Source organism: Neofelis nebulosa, chromosome 4 (genome assembly GCF_028018385.1).
Source record: "Neofelis nebulosa isolate mNeoNeb1 chromosome 4, mNeoNeb1.pri, whole genome shotgun sequence".
Classification (NCBI taxonomy): domain Eukaryota; kingdom Metazoa; phylum Chordata; class Mammalia; order Carnivora; family Felidae; genus Neofelis; species Neofelis nebulosa.
The window spans coordinates 121,513,358-121,528,652 of NC_080785.1; positions in this window are offsets into that span (position 1 = coordinate 121,513,358).

The window sequence follows — 15,295 nt, forward strand, 5'->3', positions numbered from 1 at the left end:
AATATAAGAGAAAGTCATTATTATTAGGAAATGCACACTGACATATCTAGGGATAAATCCACAACTACCTATGTAAGTATGTATAGCTCTAAAGTAATTATTTACGGACATATAGGTATACACAGAATTACTTTACATATATACACACATGCATATATATTAGAAAAAGAGAAGGGGAGATAGAGGGAGAGAAAACAGATGATAAAGCAAATCATTTGAAGTGTTAACATAGGTCAATCTGGGTAAACTATATGTGCTATTTCTTCAAACCATTTTTATTATTGCAAATTTTATAAATTTGAAACTGTTGTGAAATACTAAAATAATAATCTAAAACTGAAGAGAAAACACTGCTCTATTTCCCATCTTCTTTCAAGAGGAGGAACAAAACAATTCTGCTTCAATTTCAGGTAATAGAGGATACACATACACTAAACAGAAATGATAGGGAAAAGGAACAATTTCAGGCACTTTGGATCTATGGATTCCAACTATGTCACAGAATTTCATCTCTGCCTCTTTCTCGAATCTGTTTTCCTCTTTGTTATGTTCATCTTTTCAGATACCTACAATCCCTGTGCTAACAAAGGAAGTACCCACTGCCTCCTAGATTTAAGTGATCCTTATAGCCAGTGATCTCAGTGAAGAGATTCAGCCTGTCTCCTAATAATTCCAGAGGAAAAAAAAAATTAAAATGCACCTGACAGATATGGAGCAGTTACTGTCTACTGCTGAGGTTTCCACTAGAGATACAAGAAAAAATAAAAGTGTTCTCACTTTTTCTGACTGTGGCAGCCAAAATTCTGTCTGATTGTGCGGACTATAGGGGGAAATTTTTTTTGTAATTAAAATTTAAAAAGCAGGGGTACCTGGTGGCTCAGTCAGTTAAGCGTCAAACTCTTGTTTTCAACTCAGGTCATCATCTCACGGTTCGTGAGTTCCAGCCCCGCAGTGGGCTCTGCACTGGCAGCAAGAAGCCTGCTTGGGATTCTCTGTCTCCCTCTCTCTGCCCCTCTCCCACTTCTCTCTCTCCCTCCCTCCCTTTCTCTCTGTTTAATAAAATGAATTTAAAAAGAACTTTTTTAAATTTAACATTTATTTATTTTTGAGACAGAGAGAGACAGGGCATGAATGGGGAGGGGCAGAGAGAGAGGGAGACACAGAATCGGAAGCAGGCTCCAGGCTCTGAGCCATCACCCCAGAGCCCGACGCGGGGCTTGAACTCACGGACCGCGAGATCGTGACCTGGCTGAAGTCGGACGCTTAACCGACTGCGCCACCCAGGCGCCCCAAACTTTTTTAAATTTAAAAGCAAACAAACTATTCTCTAGGTTTAATGGTTTTGCTTGGAATGAACACCCAGGACTAATCACAGTGGGCAATGTCGTTTGGTGACTTGACTGGCCAAGCCTGAGTCACATAACTACCTATAAGCCATGGGAGCAAGGGCTGCCACACAAACCACATGACTGAGGGGTAGAAGGGTGGTTCCTACAAGAAAATAAAGAATTCAGTTATTATATAAGAACAGGCAAACAATAAAAACAAGAAAACCCCATGACCACCATCCAAAGAGCTTTACTACCCTATCAAACTCCAAGATCCCCAACCTCTTAACACCTTTCCTCATAGCAGTGTCTTTTGTCAGGTCTGAGGAAGAGTCTTTGTGTTACAAGGCTGCCCACAGCAAGAGTTCAAGGTCTACTTACATGTTCCATAAAGACCCACTCTGTGAACACAGTAGCCTGGGGGCTGGAGGAGTTAGCACTGCAGGAGCTGACGAGTAGGCCAACCATTAACTCCACAGGCAGAGGCTCAAATAGTTCTTCGCAGTGAAATTTATGACATTCATGAATCTACAAGCAGTCTGAGACTTTTCCTCTTAAATTGGCAGTCTATAAAACCGAAGCTTCTGGATGAGACCTGCAGGTAGTTTATTTCAGTTGAAAGTTGTATTGATTTTAACATGTACCTGTATTACATTTATCACACGATGAATGCATAATATATGAATATTTAATGAGCATTCGAAATACACTGAAACTATCAAATATTCATGAATACATATTCACAGAGTACCAGAAAAATAGAATACATTTGCAAAGAGAGGCTAGATTATTTGTTAGGGGGACCACGATATTCATCCCAATATTGCAATGATGTGAACTGATTTAAAAAAAAACTTTTTAAACTTAATCTTAACACTTCTGTCAGGTTAAAAAAAATGTTTAAAAAGTTCTTAGAGAGTGTATTATTTATTGGCAACAAAGCCAAAGACTTGGTTTTGAGCTAATTATTAGTAAAATGATTTCCTAAGGAGGAACTAGCAGTTTTCTGAAGGAAGAACCACAAACTAGTCAGCAATGCAATATTTATTCTTTCCATAAGACAGAAGTTAAAAATAAAACCTGCATCCAAATGTCAGAGTTCTATGAAAATAGGTACTGGCTTTACAAATATGATTGTCCAAATACAAGATAATATTTTAGGTCACGATCCATCCAGAATAAAGAAAGCAAAATTATTCCCATCTCCAACTAAAATCTCTTTTTGTCCCAAATGTTTCACATGAAAGTCCCTGAAAAGATAGTTCGAAGTGTTAAGAACAAATATAATAGAAATAAAAATAAAATATAATGAAAACTGTATTGTTAAAAATAAAAGTGAGGGGGCACCTGAGTGGCTCAGTCAGTTGAGCGTCCGACTTCGGCTCAGGTCATGATCTCGCGGTCTGTGAGTTCGAGCCCCGCATCGGGCTCTGTGCTGGCAGCTCAGAGCCTGGAGCCTGCTTTCGATTCTGTGTCTCCCTCTCTCTCTGCCCCTCCCCTGCTCATGCTCTGTCTCTCTCTATGTCAAAAATAAATAAACATTAAAAAAAATAAAATAAAATAAAAGTGAGGGCAAATTCTCATACCTCACAAATAGGGCCACATTTATTTCACCTCTGTTTGAAACCACAAAATTAAAGTATATTCTCCTGCCTTCTTTACCCCATTTCAGCCAAGCCCTAGAACAATATACAGGAATATCTGAGAAACTGGGAAAGTTTGGCAAAAATTATCAAATTTTAACATTTTTGTAACCAGTTCCCACACTGGGTACTTAATATTTTTCCTGCCACTTCTTTCTACATTTCTGCAAGACTTCTGAAAGATAATCACTAATCACTTCTCATAATGGTGATACAGGTTAAAAGAGAAGGCTAGGAAAAGCCCAAGAAATGTAATTTGGTACAAATGAAATGATGAGATGAAATAACTTCATTTTAGTAAATATGTATTTTCTTAGACTTGTCACCTATATGCCATCTTCCTCCTTGTAGCTAAAGAATCCTTCTGCTTAAGCAAAAGATACTGGGCAGAAACAAACACTGATTATTACAGGATGGTTACTGTCCACACCACTTGGTGAATGGTAAATGATGAAGTGAACTGCCTTAAAGTGCTCTTCCTAGAGAGCCTTTCCCTATTTAGCTTGGCCAAATAAACAGACTGGTTCTCTCTGGATCTTGACTGGAGGACAGAGAACACCAGACAGGCAAAAGCAGCAACAAGAGGAAAGAAGATATTGAGAAATAAGTGAAAGGCAAGAAAGAGATTCACAAACCCACAGGGAATGACTGAGAATAAAAAGGCATGGGTGGGAAAAGAATTTTGGACAGATGGAATGGTAGATTCAAAAGTCACTGAGCTGCTTAGTTTGATTCAGAAACTTAACAGTAATTACAACTTGTGTAGGTACAAACTGAAGGAAAGAGTTTCAGTATTCCCTTCTTTTAGTCAAGACCTCTGAACCATGACTTCTTTAAGGACTAGTTCTTGGCTTACTTTTCTTTACTGTCCATAGTTTTTTCTTAGGAATTTCATTTTGTCTCAGGGCTTTAAGCTCATCCTTTCACTAAGACCTTTCAAATATATATCTCCATCCCAGATTTCTCTTCTGAGCTCCAGACTCAAATGTGCCCCTGCTTGTATGACCTCTCCATTTGGAGGTCACACTGGCACCCTTTAGTTAAAAATGTCTAAAACCGAATCTATGACTCCCACTCCATTTCCATCCTTTTCCAAAAAAAGAATAGCACTACCTCTTAACAATAACACCAGAAGTCTAGGAGACATTTCCTCACTTCTCCCTTTTCCCTTGCTCCCACATTCACTGCCACACTTTATCTGCAATCCATCTACTTTTCACCATCTCCTTTTCCACCACCTTAGGTCAAGCTACTGTCATCACCTGGGACATCATAAGAGCTTAACTGGTCTCTCTAATTTCCTTCTTACCTCCATACCCCACTTGTATGTCCCATAGTATCCAGTGTTATAATTTAAGAGATAACAATAGCTACTACCACAAACACTAACATGTATATAGTGTTTAATAGTTGTACACTTTCTGTACACTAACTCACATAAACTACCCTAACCCATACCATGCCCCTGATTACAACTCTTCCATGTATTTCAATGGCACTTAGAATACACATAAAAGTAAATAAATGTCTCCTCAAAATCCCACATGAAGAAGTCAGTGCCTGCTTCTCCAGTCTCAAATCAACAATCCCTCTCTTCCAACTCTCAACTCATGGAAGTTTCTCAATTTTCAGAACCTGCCAAGTTCTTCCAGACAAGCTTCTGTGTCCTCCATTTCCTCTGCTAGGAGCCTCTTCTCCAGACACCTTGCCTTACTGGGTTTTTTGTAATCCTTTAGGTCTAGCTTCATTACTACTCCTTCCACAAGCATGCCCTGGCCACTCCCCCTGAAACAGTCTCATTTACTGCCAGTCACATAACCTAGTTTACTTATTTCATAGTTCAAGCCATAATCAATACCATTTCTATTATTTAAACATAAGTTTGTGTCTACTACACTAAAATGCATACTCTGTGAATATAGAATTATGGTTTTAACTTGTCCCTCCTGGGTTTTTAGCACAAGTCCCTGCCACCTAGTAGGTGCTCAGTAAATATCTGTTAAGTCAATGAACTAAATGTGATTAAGAATTGGGTCAGGATAGGGGTGCCCGGGTGACTCAGTTGGTTGGGTGTCTGACTTCGGCTAGTGTCATGATCTCATGGTCCAGGAGTTTGAACCCTGCATCAGACTCTGCACTGACAGCTCAGAGCCTGGACCCTGCTTTGGATTCTGTGTCTCCCAGTCTCTCTTCCCCTTCCCTGCCCATGATCTGACTCTGTTTCAAAAATAAATAAACATTAAAAAAATAATTGGTCAGTATAGATCAATAATAATAAATCACCCCCAGATCGCAATGGCTTAACCCAAAATTAGGTTTATTTTTGGCTCACACAACAGTCCAAAATAAGTCAGTGGGGATGTTAGAAACTCCATCATCTTATTTTTTTTTTTTTTAATATATGAAATTTACTGTCAAATTGGTTTCCATACAACACCCAGTGCTCATCCCAAAAGGTGCCCTCCTCAATACCCATCACCCACCCTGCCCTCCCTCCCACCCCCCATCAACCCTCAGTTTGTTCTCAGTTTTTAACAGTCTCTTATGCTTTGGCTCTCTCCCACTCTAACCTCTTTTTTTTTTTTTTTTTTTTCCCCTTCCCCTCCCCCATGGGTTTCTGTTATGTTTCTCAGGATCCACATAAGAGTGAAACCATATGGTATCTGTCTTTCTCTGTATGGCTTATTTCACTTAGCATCACACTCTCCAGTTCCATCCACGTTGCTACAAAAGGCCATATTTCATTTTTTCTCATTGCCACGTAGTATTCCATTGTGTATATAAACCACAATTTCTTTATCCATTCATCAGTTGATGGACATTTAGGCTCTTTCCATAATTTGGCTATTGTTGAGAGTGCTGCTATAAACATTGGGGTACAAGTGCCCCTATGCATCAGTACTCCTGTATCCCTTGGATAAATTCCTAGCAGTGCTATTGCTGGGTCATAGGGTAGGTCTATTTTTAATTTTCTGAGGAACCTCCACACTGCTTTCCAGAGCGGCTGCACCAATTTGCATTCCCACCAACAGTGCAAGAGGGTTCCCGTCTCTCCACATCCTCTCCAGCATCTATAGTCTGCTGATTTGTTCATTTTGGCCACTCTAACTGGCGTGAGGTGGTATCTGAGTGTGGTTTTGATTTGTATTTCCCTGATGAGGAGCGACGTTGAACATCTTTTCATGTGCCTGTTGGCCATCCGGATGTCTTCTTTAGAGAAGTGTCTATTCATGTTTTCTGCCCATTTCTTCACTGGGTTATTTGTTTTTCGGGTGTGGAGTTTGATGAGCTCTTTATAGATTTTGGATACTAGCCCTTTGTCCGATGTGTCATTTGCAAATATCTTTTCCCATTCCGTTGGTTGCCTTTTAGTTTTGTTGGTTGTTTCCTTTGCTGTGCAGAAGCTTTTTATCTTCATAAGGTCCCAGTAATTCACTTTTGCTTTTAATTCCCTTGCCTTTGGGATGTTAGAAACTCCATCATCTTAAACATACAGCTGCCAATATTTGTGGGGGAGGGAATGACACACAGTTGGCAGATTGGAAACACAGAAAGAGAAAAAGAGGGAGAGAAAGATAAAGGCATACCTTTTCTTAAACTCTCTAGGCAGAAGAGGCATTTGTGATCATATTCTAATATGTTCTAAAGTCCAGAAATGGTCACATAGCCTCACATGGATGCAAGGGGCTATGGAAACATCTATTAGCCCCATATCCACGAAGAAATGATAGATTTATCAAGCATCCAGCCATCTTCTACTCTATAACATGTTAAGTGACTGCTTATGTTTGCATCTTCTATCTCCATTGAGATGTGAGTCTTCTTGATGTCAGGGACTCTTATTCCATCCTATATTTACCATTTAGGCCAAAAATAAATACTATTTCTATTAAAAACTTAAATATTTTATTTATTAATTGATCAAAAAAAGCATAATAAGAGTGAACACATACTCAGCTTGCTGGCAAAGACAGAAATCTGGAATAATCAATATACCTGGGTCTAAATTACTTCCTTGAGTAAATCCTACTTGCTACATAACACTGAGGAAATAAATTTGCCTGAACCTCCTTTTTTTTCCTGTCAAAAGATACTTATTACTATATCACAGCGAATTAATGGATTTTAATGACTTAAAGCATATTTGTAAGTATCACACACTATGTAATTCCAAGGTATCCTTACAAGCTTAATTTTTTTAATTTTTTAATGTTTATTCATTTTTGAGAGACAGAGGGTGAGTGGGTGAGGGACAGAAAGAGAGAGGGAGACACAGAATCTGAAGCAGGGTCCAGGCTCTGAGCTTTCAGCACAGAGTCCAACACAGAGCTTGAACCCACGAACCATGAGATCATGACCTGAGCCAAAGTCAGATGCCTAACTGACTGAGCCACCCAGGTACCCCATTACAAGCTTCATTTAGAACCAGGATGTATAAGCCCTTTATCTTTGAACAAAAGCAGAAAGATTGTATATCTATATTGTATTATTTATATAGAAAAACAGTGATTGAAGCTTGTGTAAGGGTGTCTTATAAATAACAAATGAAAAATTATATTTGTGTTTTACAAGTAAAACCATTATTTTATATGTAAGAACTTTTCAGACAAATTTTTGCTTCATTTAAAATAAATTTGATGGAAATTCTCAGTGTTCAGCTCCTCAAATGACAAGCATAGTTTTCATACCAGCCCTTTTAATCTGAGAAGGGTTTTAATTACTGAATATAATTATCTTCTATTACTACAACACTGCTTAATTTGCTATATTATTATTAGCATTTCTGAAATAGAACAGCACAACAGTTTTGTTTCTATTTACAACTTAACATTACTTTGAATGATTATGTTACCTTGCTTTATTTATCTCATTACTGGCATCATTATATCAAGGGCTCAAGGTGAACCCAATGAAATGCAATTTCCAAATTTCAGAATGTAAAATCTAATATGTTTCAACCATACTACTGACAAGTATTCCTGAAAGGTTTTATATTAAAAATAAATAAAATAGATTTACAAACTATTTTTTTAAATCTTATAATTAGAGGACATTCACATGTTACTTCATTTGATCTTTACCAAAATCTTCAGTCAAGTGACATATACAGAGGGTACAATTTTCCTCATGTCCATTTTATGTATTTTTTTAAATTTTATTTATTTTTGAGATACAGAGTGTGAGCAGGGGAGGGGCAGAAAGAGAGGAAAACATAGAATCCGAAGCCGGATCCAGGCTCTGAGCTGTTGCACAGAGCCCAACACAGAGCTCAAACCCACAAACAGTGAGACCATAACATGAGCCGAAGTCGGACACTTAACTGAGCACTCAAGTGCCCCCATTTTACGTCTTAAAAGAATTTTGCCCAGAGACACAACTGTGATCTAGCTATTATGTAACAACACATCCTAAAACTTAGCAGCTTAAAGAAAATATATTTTGCTTAAGATTCTTCAGGCTGGTAATTTAGTCTTGAACTTAACTGGATGGTTCTTAACCTGGGCTGGGATTACTCACATGTCTGCAGTCACCTATAGGGAGGTGAGAAGGAACTGCAAAACATGCAGTTTTATGGTAAGTACTCTTCCATGTTATTGCATACATTACTTTGGTTTGATTTATAACTGATTAGTAATCCATTACATGAATATATTATAATAGGTTTATTCATATGTCTATTTTTTAATAATTTAATGTTTATTTATTTTTGAGAGGTGGGGGGACAAGCAGGGGAGGAGCAAAGAGAGAGGGAAACACAGAATCCAAAGCAGGCTCCAGGCTCCGAGCTGTCAGCACAGAGCCCAAGGCAGGGCTCTAACTCACTAACAATGAGATCATGACCTGAGCCCAAGTCAGACACTCAACCAATTGAGCCACCCAAGCGCCACTATTCATTTATCTATTGACTGACATTTGGGTTGTTTCCAATTTGTGCTATTATAAGTATCTGGAAATGTAATGGCTGAATTATATAGCAGAGGTAACTTTAACTTCTAAGAAATTGTCAAACTGATTCCAATAAGGTTGTAATATTTTCTGTCCCTAGCAGCAGTGTAAGAGAATTCAAGTTGCCCTATGCTTCCCCAACACTTGATTTAGTTGGTCTTCTTAAACTTCTAGACATTCTAAGAGGTTTACAGTATTTCCTCATTGGGTTTTAATTAGTAATTTCTTAATGTTGAGCATCTTTTCATTTGCTTATGTGCCATTCACATATTATCTTTGGTGAAGTTTTTCTTTATATGTCTCATCCATTTTTATTGGCTTGTCTTATATTGAAGTTTAAGAGACTTTCTATAATCTAAATATAAGTACTTTGCTGACAAAGTACTTGTTTTACAAATATCTGTGACTGGGGCACCTGGGTGGCTCAGTCAGTTAAGGGTCCAACTCTTGATTTCAGCTCAAGTCATGATCTCATAGTTCATGAGATCGAGCCCCACATCAAGCTCCACACAAACAACAGTGGAGCCTTCTTGGGATTCTCTCTCTCCCTCTCTCTGCCCCTTTCCCATATGCGTGCATTCTCATTCTCTCTCTCTCTCTCTCTCTCTCAAGATAGACAAATAAAGTTAAAAAGATAAAAATTAATAAAAAATTAAAATATCTGTTATTATTTGTTTTTCCCAGTCCATGGTTTGTCTTCTCATTTTTGTAACAATGACTTTTTATGTTCCCTGTGAATCTTTTTTCTTTTTTTTAAATATGAAATTTATTGTCAAATTGGTTTCCATACAACACCCAGTGCTCATCCCAACAGGTGCCCTCCTCAATACCCATCACCCACTTTCCCCTCCCTCCTACCCCCAATCAACCCTCAGTTTATTCTCAGTTTTTAAGAATCTCTTATGGTTTGGCTCTCTCCCTCTTTTTTTTTTCCTTCCCCTCCCCCATAGTCTTCTGTTAAGTTTCTCAGGATCCACATAAGAGTGAAAACATATGCATAGTATATGTAACAATGACTTTTGACTGACTAAAGCTTTTAATTCTGCTGAAACTCCAACTATTGATTTATATTCTATTGTAATTCTTACTATTTATGTCTTACTTTAAGAAATCTTTGCCAAATTCAACGTTACTAAGATTTGTTCCTATGTTTCCTTCCAGAAATTTTCTTTTAGCTCTTAAATTTACATCGACAATCCATTTGAGTTCATTACTGTAGGTCATGTGAGACTTAAAACCACCCACATCGATAATTACATTTAAGTAGTTCCAAATAAAAGACTGACAATATGCAACAGGATAAAAGAATAAGAACAAACTATATACTGTGTACAAGAAAGGAATCTTAACTAAAAAGACAGAGAGCTATATTAAAGGTAAACAGATGGACAGAAGATACACCATGCAATTAAGGGGCTGTGTAATATCAAATAAAATAGATGTCAAGACAAAGAATATTATCAGAGAGAAAGAAGGATAATTCTTAATGACTGATGTGTCAAATTATCAACAAGATCATTGTATGTACACTAAAAGGAAACAATATAAGGAAGTAACATATTGGTTTAACCTAGGAATATGAATAAAAAAACATATATTAAAGAGTGTAAATAAACTGAACACTAAGCTAAAGAATGATATGCCATGAAAAAGAAAGGTTTGTTCCAGCAATATGAAGATGAATTCACATTAGGAAGTCAATAGAGCCCATCATGTTAATAAATTAAGGAGAAAGAAAACATATGACACTATTTTCTTATGAGTAAAATATTTTATAAAATTTAGCATTTATTACTAATCTGGCTAAATATAAAACTATAATTAAAAGTATTAATGCAAAACCAACAGAATATATCAATTTCAAAGGAAAAAATTAAACTAAAAGTATTAGATAAGACAAATAAATTATTTTTACTCATTATTATTCTGAATGCAAACAAAATGAAACATTATCCTGACATGTCTAGCAAATGCAATACCAAAGAGTAAGGAAATACGTGTAAATAATGTAAGAATATGTAAGTACTTTCAGATTAGTCTATTAAATCCCTGAGAATTGAAAAATACATTAATATTGATAAGAATTTAATAAGATATTTTGAAAAACATTCATAAAAGCAGTATTTTTTCTATACAGCAGCAATAAAAAGTGAAAAATGGTGCAGCAGAAACAAATTATGATCCAAATAGTTCATAGAACATCAAAATACACAGAATTAAAACTCACCACAAAATATTATTAAAGCAAGCCAATACTAAAGCAAAGGATAAGTGATTTTTGTTAGATATACCATGATCCTAAATGGGGGTATTAATATTGTGGGAATGCAATTTCTCCTCACATTTAAGAATTTAATGATCTTTTTATCAAACTCTCAATGGGATTAAATGAGGAAATTATGGCAAATTTAAAGCTGACTTCTCAAAAATGCATATGCCAGAACAAAAAATATTAAAAAGTAAGTATGCCCAATAAAGTAACAAAAAACCCATAAAGCTAGAACCCATTAAACATGAGACTGTGTAGATCCACAGACATGAAGATAGGTTAAAAAAAAAAAAAAAGAAAATTATCTATTTATCCACCTATCCATCCAAATAATTTACTTGTATAAATTTCAGGCTAACTTTTCAATCAGTGAGGAAGAATAGCTATTTATACATAGTAAGTGAATAACTAGTTGTCCATTTTGGAGAAAAAAAAGAATCTATACACACACACACACACACACACACACACACACACAGGGACATTTCAATTCTTTCCCTATGCCAAATAATTTATCAAATTCAGAAGAAATAAAATTTGAAAAGTAAAAAATAAAACCACGCAAATTTTAAAGTATGAGGAAATTTGGGGAAGAAAATCTTGGTATGTTTAAATGTTCACATTAAAAAAACGAACTTGAGAAAAAAAAGTATGACATTCCATTAACAAATTACACAATTATTGGGAATATTATTAGTTTAGAACTACTATATAAAGTAGATGAACTAATGTAATTAAAGTTTAACAAAGAAATTGGCAAATGATGAAATATACTTGTATTTTCTCTTTCACAAGTCATTTCTGAATTTCTATGATACACCCAGGAGGCAAATAAGGTAACCTTCGCCCAAATAAGGTAACCTTTGCCACAGGAATCGAAAAACAAACAAAACAAACCAGCGTCGGCATGTAGTGTGGAGACATCCCTGTGCCCCTAAACAACAAAAACTTCCTTTTGTGGGGCGCCTGGGTGGCGCAGTCGGTTAAGCGTCCGACTTCAGCCAGGTCACGATCTCGCGGTCCGTGAGTTCGAGCCCCGCGTCAGGCTCTGGGCTGATGGCTCAGAGCCTGGAGCCTGTTTCCGATTCTGTGTCTCCCTCTCTCTCTGCCCCTCCCCCGTTCATGCTCTGTCTCTCTCTGTCCCAAAAATAAATAAAAAACGTTGAAAAAAAAATTAAAAAAAAAAAAACAAAAAAAACTTCCTTTTGTATTACCAACTCCCACTATTTTTCACATCCAAAATTAATGCTTTTTGTTATATATATTTATATATGTAAATGATTACTATAAAATATTAGTTAATATAGTTTATGCTTTCTACTTAATATCTGCCATCATAAATTCCTTCAAAAAATCATTCTGATGTACTTCTATAGGTCAAATGTTCATCACATTACTGTTTTATTTGAACCCCAGAACTTCAGGTTCTCAATTTCCTCAGGTCTCTTTTAAATTCTTATCTATAATTGATTTTCCTTACCAAAATGTTTCCCCCTAGGAAAACTCCTCTCGGTATAACATTTCCAGTGTTCCCAGATGTCTGATAACTTATGGTTGTCACCACAAATTAGAAGATATCTGGGCTGGCTACAATGTGTGTGTGTGTGTGTGTGTGTGTGTGTGTGTGTGTGTGTGTGTGTTAAAAAAAGGTAACATTAAATTTATCTTCTTAACTACTTTTAAGTGTATAGTTCAATAGTGTCAAGTATATTCACATTATTGTACAGAAGAACTTACAACCCTGAAACTCTGTGCACAATGAACAATAATTTTCCCTGCCCCTGCTCCCAGCCCTTGGCAATCACCTTTCTACGATCTGTTTCTATGATTTTGACTACTTTAGATACTTCATACAAGTGGAATTATGCAGTATTTGTCCTCTTGAGGCTAGATTATTTTGCTTATCATAATGTGCTCTAGGTTCACCCACATTGTGGCATATAATAAGAATTCCTTCTTTTTCAGGGCTGCCTAATATCCCACTGTATGTATGTATGTATGTATGTATGTGTATATACACATACACAATATTTTTGTTATTTATCTGTTAATGGGCATCTGGGTTGTTTCTACTTTTTGGCTATTATGAATAATGCTGCTAAACACTGATATGCCAAGATCTCTTCAAGATACTGTTTTGAATTCTTTGGGATATATACCTAGAAGTGGAATTGCCAGATCATATGATAATTATTTTTTAACTTGTTTAGGAACCTCATACTATTTTCCTTATGTAATGGCTGCACCATTTTGCATTCCCACCAACAGTGCAAAAGGGTTCCAAATTCTCTGCATTCTTTTAATTTTTTTTTTAAAAAATTTAATGTTTTATGTTTATTTTATGTTTGAGAAAGAGAGAGAGCACAAGCAGGAGAGGGGCAAAGAGAGAGGGAGACATAGAATCCGAAGCAGGCTCCAGGCTCTGAGCTGTCAGCACAGAGCCCAATGCAGGGCTCGAACACACAAACCATGAGATCATGACCTGAGCTGAAATCAGCACTCAACCGACTGAGCCACCCAGGCGCCCCACAAATTCTCTGCATTCTCACCAGTACTTCTTATTGCCTGTTCTTTTATAGTGACCATCGTAGAGATTTTTATCTTACTGAGGTTTTGATTTCTATTTCTCTCATGATAGTGATGTTAAGTATATTTTTCATGGGCTTCTTGGCCACTTATATATCTTACTTAAACTGCTATAACAGCTTTTTCACTGTACTTTGTATTGCCTAGAATATCACTGACATTGCTCTACTGTCCTCTGGCATGGAATACTGCTTTGAAGATTCCTTAGGCCAACCTGATAATTCTTCTCACAGGTTGTTTCCTTTTGTTGCAATAACAACTCCCTCTTCAACATTTAGGCTAATTAATTTTACTAGATTATATCTCAATCGCCACTGCACCAATGAACTACTCCTGGAATTAGTGTGCCTTTCCAGTGCATAGATTCAGTACTTCCCCTTTTTCAGGAAGAATGTCTTATGAAGTGTAGCAATAGGACAGATTAATAGTGGGGACTCTAAAGTCAGAAGGCCCTGGTTTAACATCTGGCACTATGACCTACAAGTTCCATGTTCTTTAGAAATTTAAAAAAAAAAAAAAGTACTATGTTTCTCCTTTCCTTCATGTGCAAAATGGTAATAGACATTATAGTAGTACCTACCTGTTACAGTTCTAGTAAGGATCAAATGAATTAATAAATGCCTTGTTTAACAGGGTCTGGAAAATCACAGCTAACATTTATTGAGTACTAGCTATTAACTATCAGGTAGTAAAATATTCTTTATCTGTTGAGTTTTTTCAAAGATGGCCAAACAATCCCTGCTATTCTGCATCAACTTTTCAATGCCACTCTTCCACTCCTTCAATCAAGAGATAGCATCTGTTTTTTCTCCCCCTGAATATGACCTACCCCTTGTGCCTAACTCTGTGCAACAGAATGTGGCAGGAGTTGATTCTTTGCCTCAGCTTTAAGCTTCACTCTATGACCAACTAGTTACTGAGTTGTAGAAAACATTATGATGAGAGAGGTCATGAAGAAGCCATCAAGATCCAACCCATGTAAATGAGGCTACCCTTTATCCTCCATTAAACTTTCCCAGCTGATACCAGAGCAGAGAGGAGCCATAACTACAGAGCTGTACATGAACTACTCTCACAGAAACTCAAGCTTTGAAATAATTATTATTTTAAACTGCTAAAGTTTGGGGGTTAGTTGGCTATGTAGGAAGAGATAACCCAAACTATTGTAGTTGTGTTATTTGTCTCTATCTTTTACTCTTCAACGTCAGGGTGATTAGCTTCCACTTGCTGTTTCAACTTTACATGTTAGTCCTTTTTACTCATCACCTTTATTTTCTTACATCTGCAATGTATCTTTGTGTGTGTGTGTAATTTTTTAATGGGCATTACATCACTGCATTTAAGAGCACAAACTCTAGAGCCAGACTGCTTAAATTAAAATTCCAGCTCCACCATTTACTCATTGTAAGACTCTGTGCCTCATACTAAAGCTCTTTGCGTCTCAGGTTTTTCATCTGTAAAATGAGAAAACAGCCTACCTTGCAGGGTTGTTGTGAGAATACAGTAAGTTAACACATCTAGAC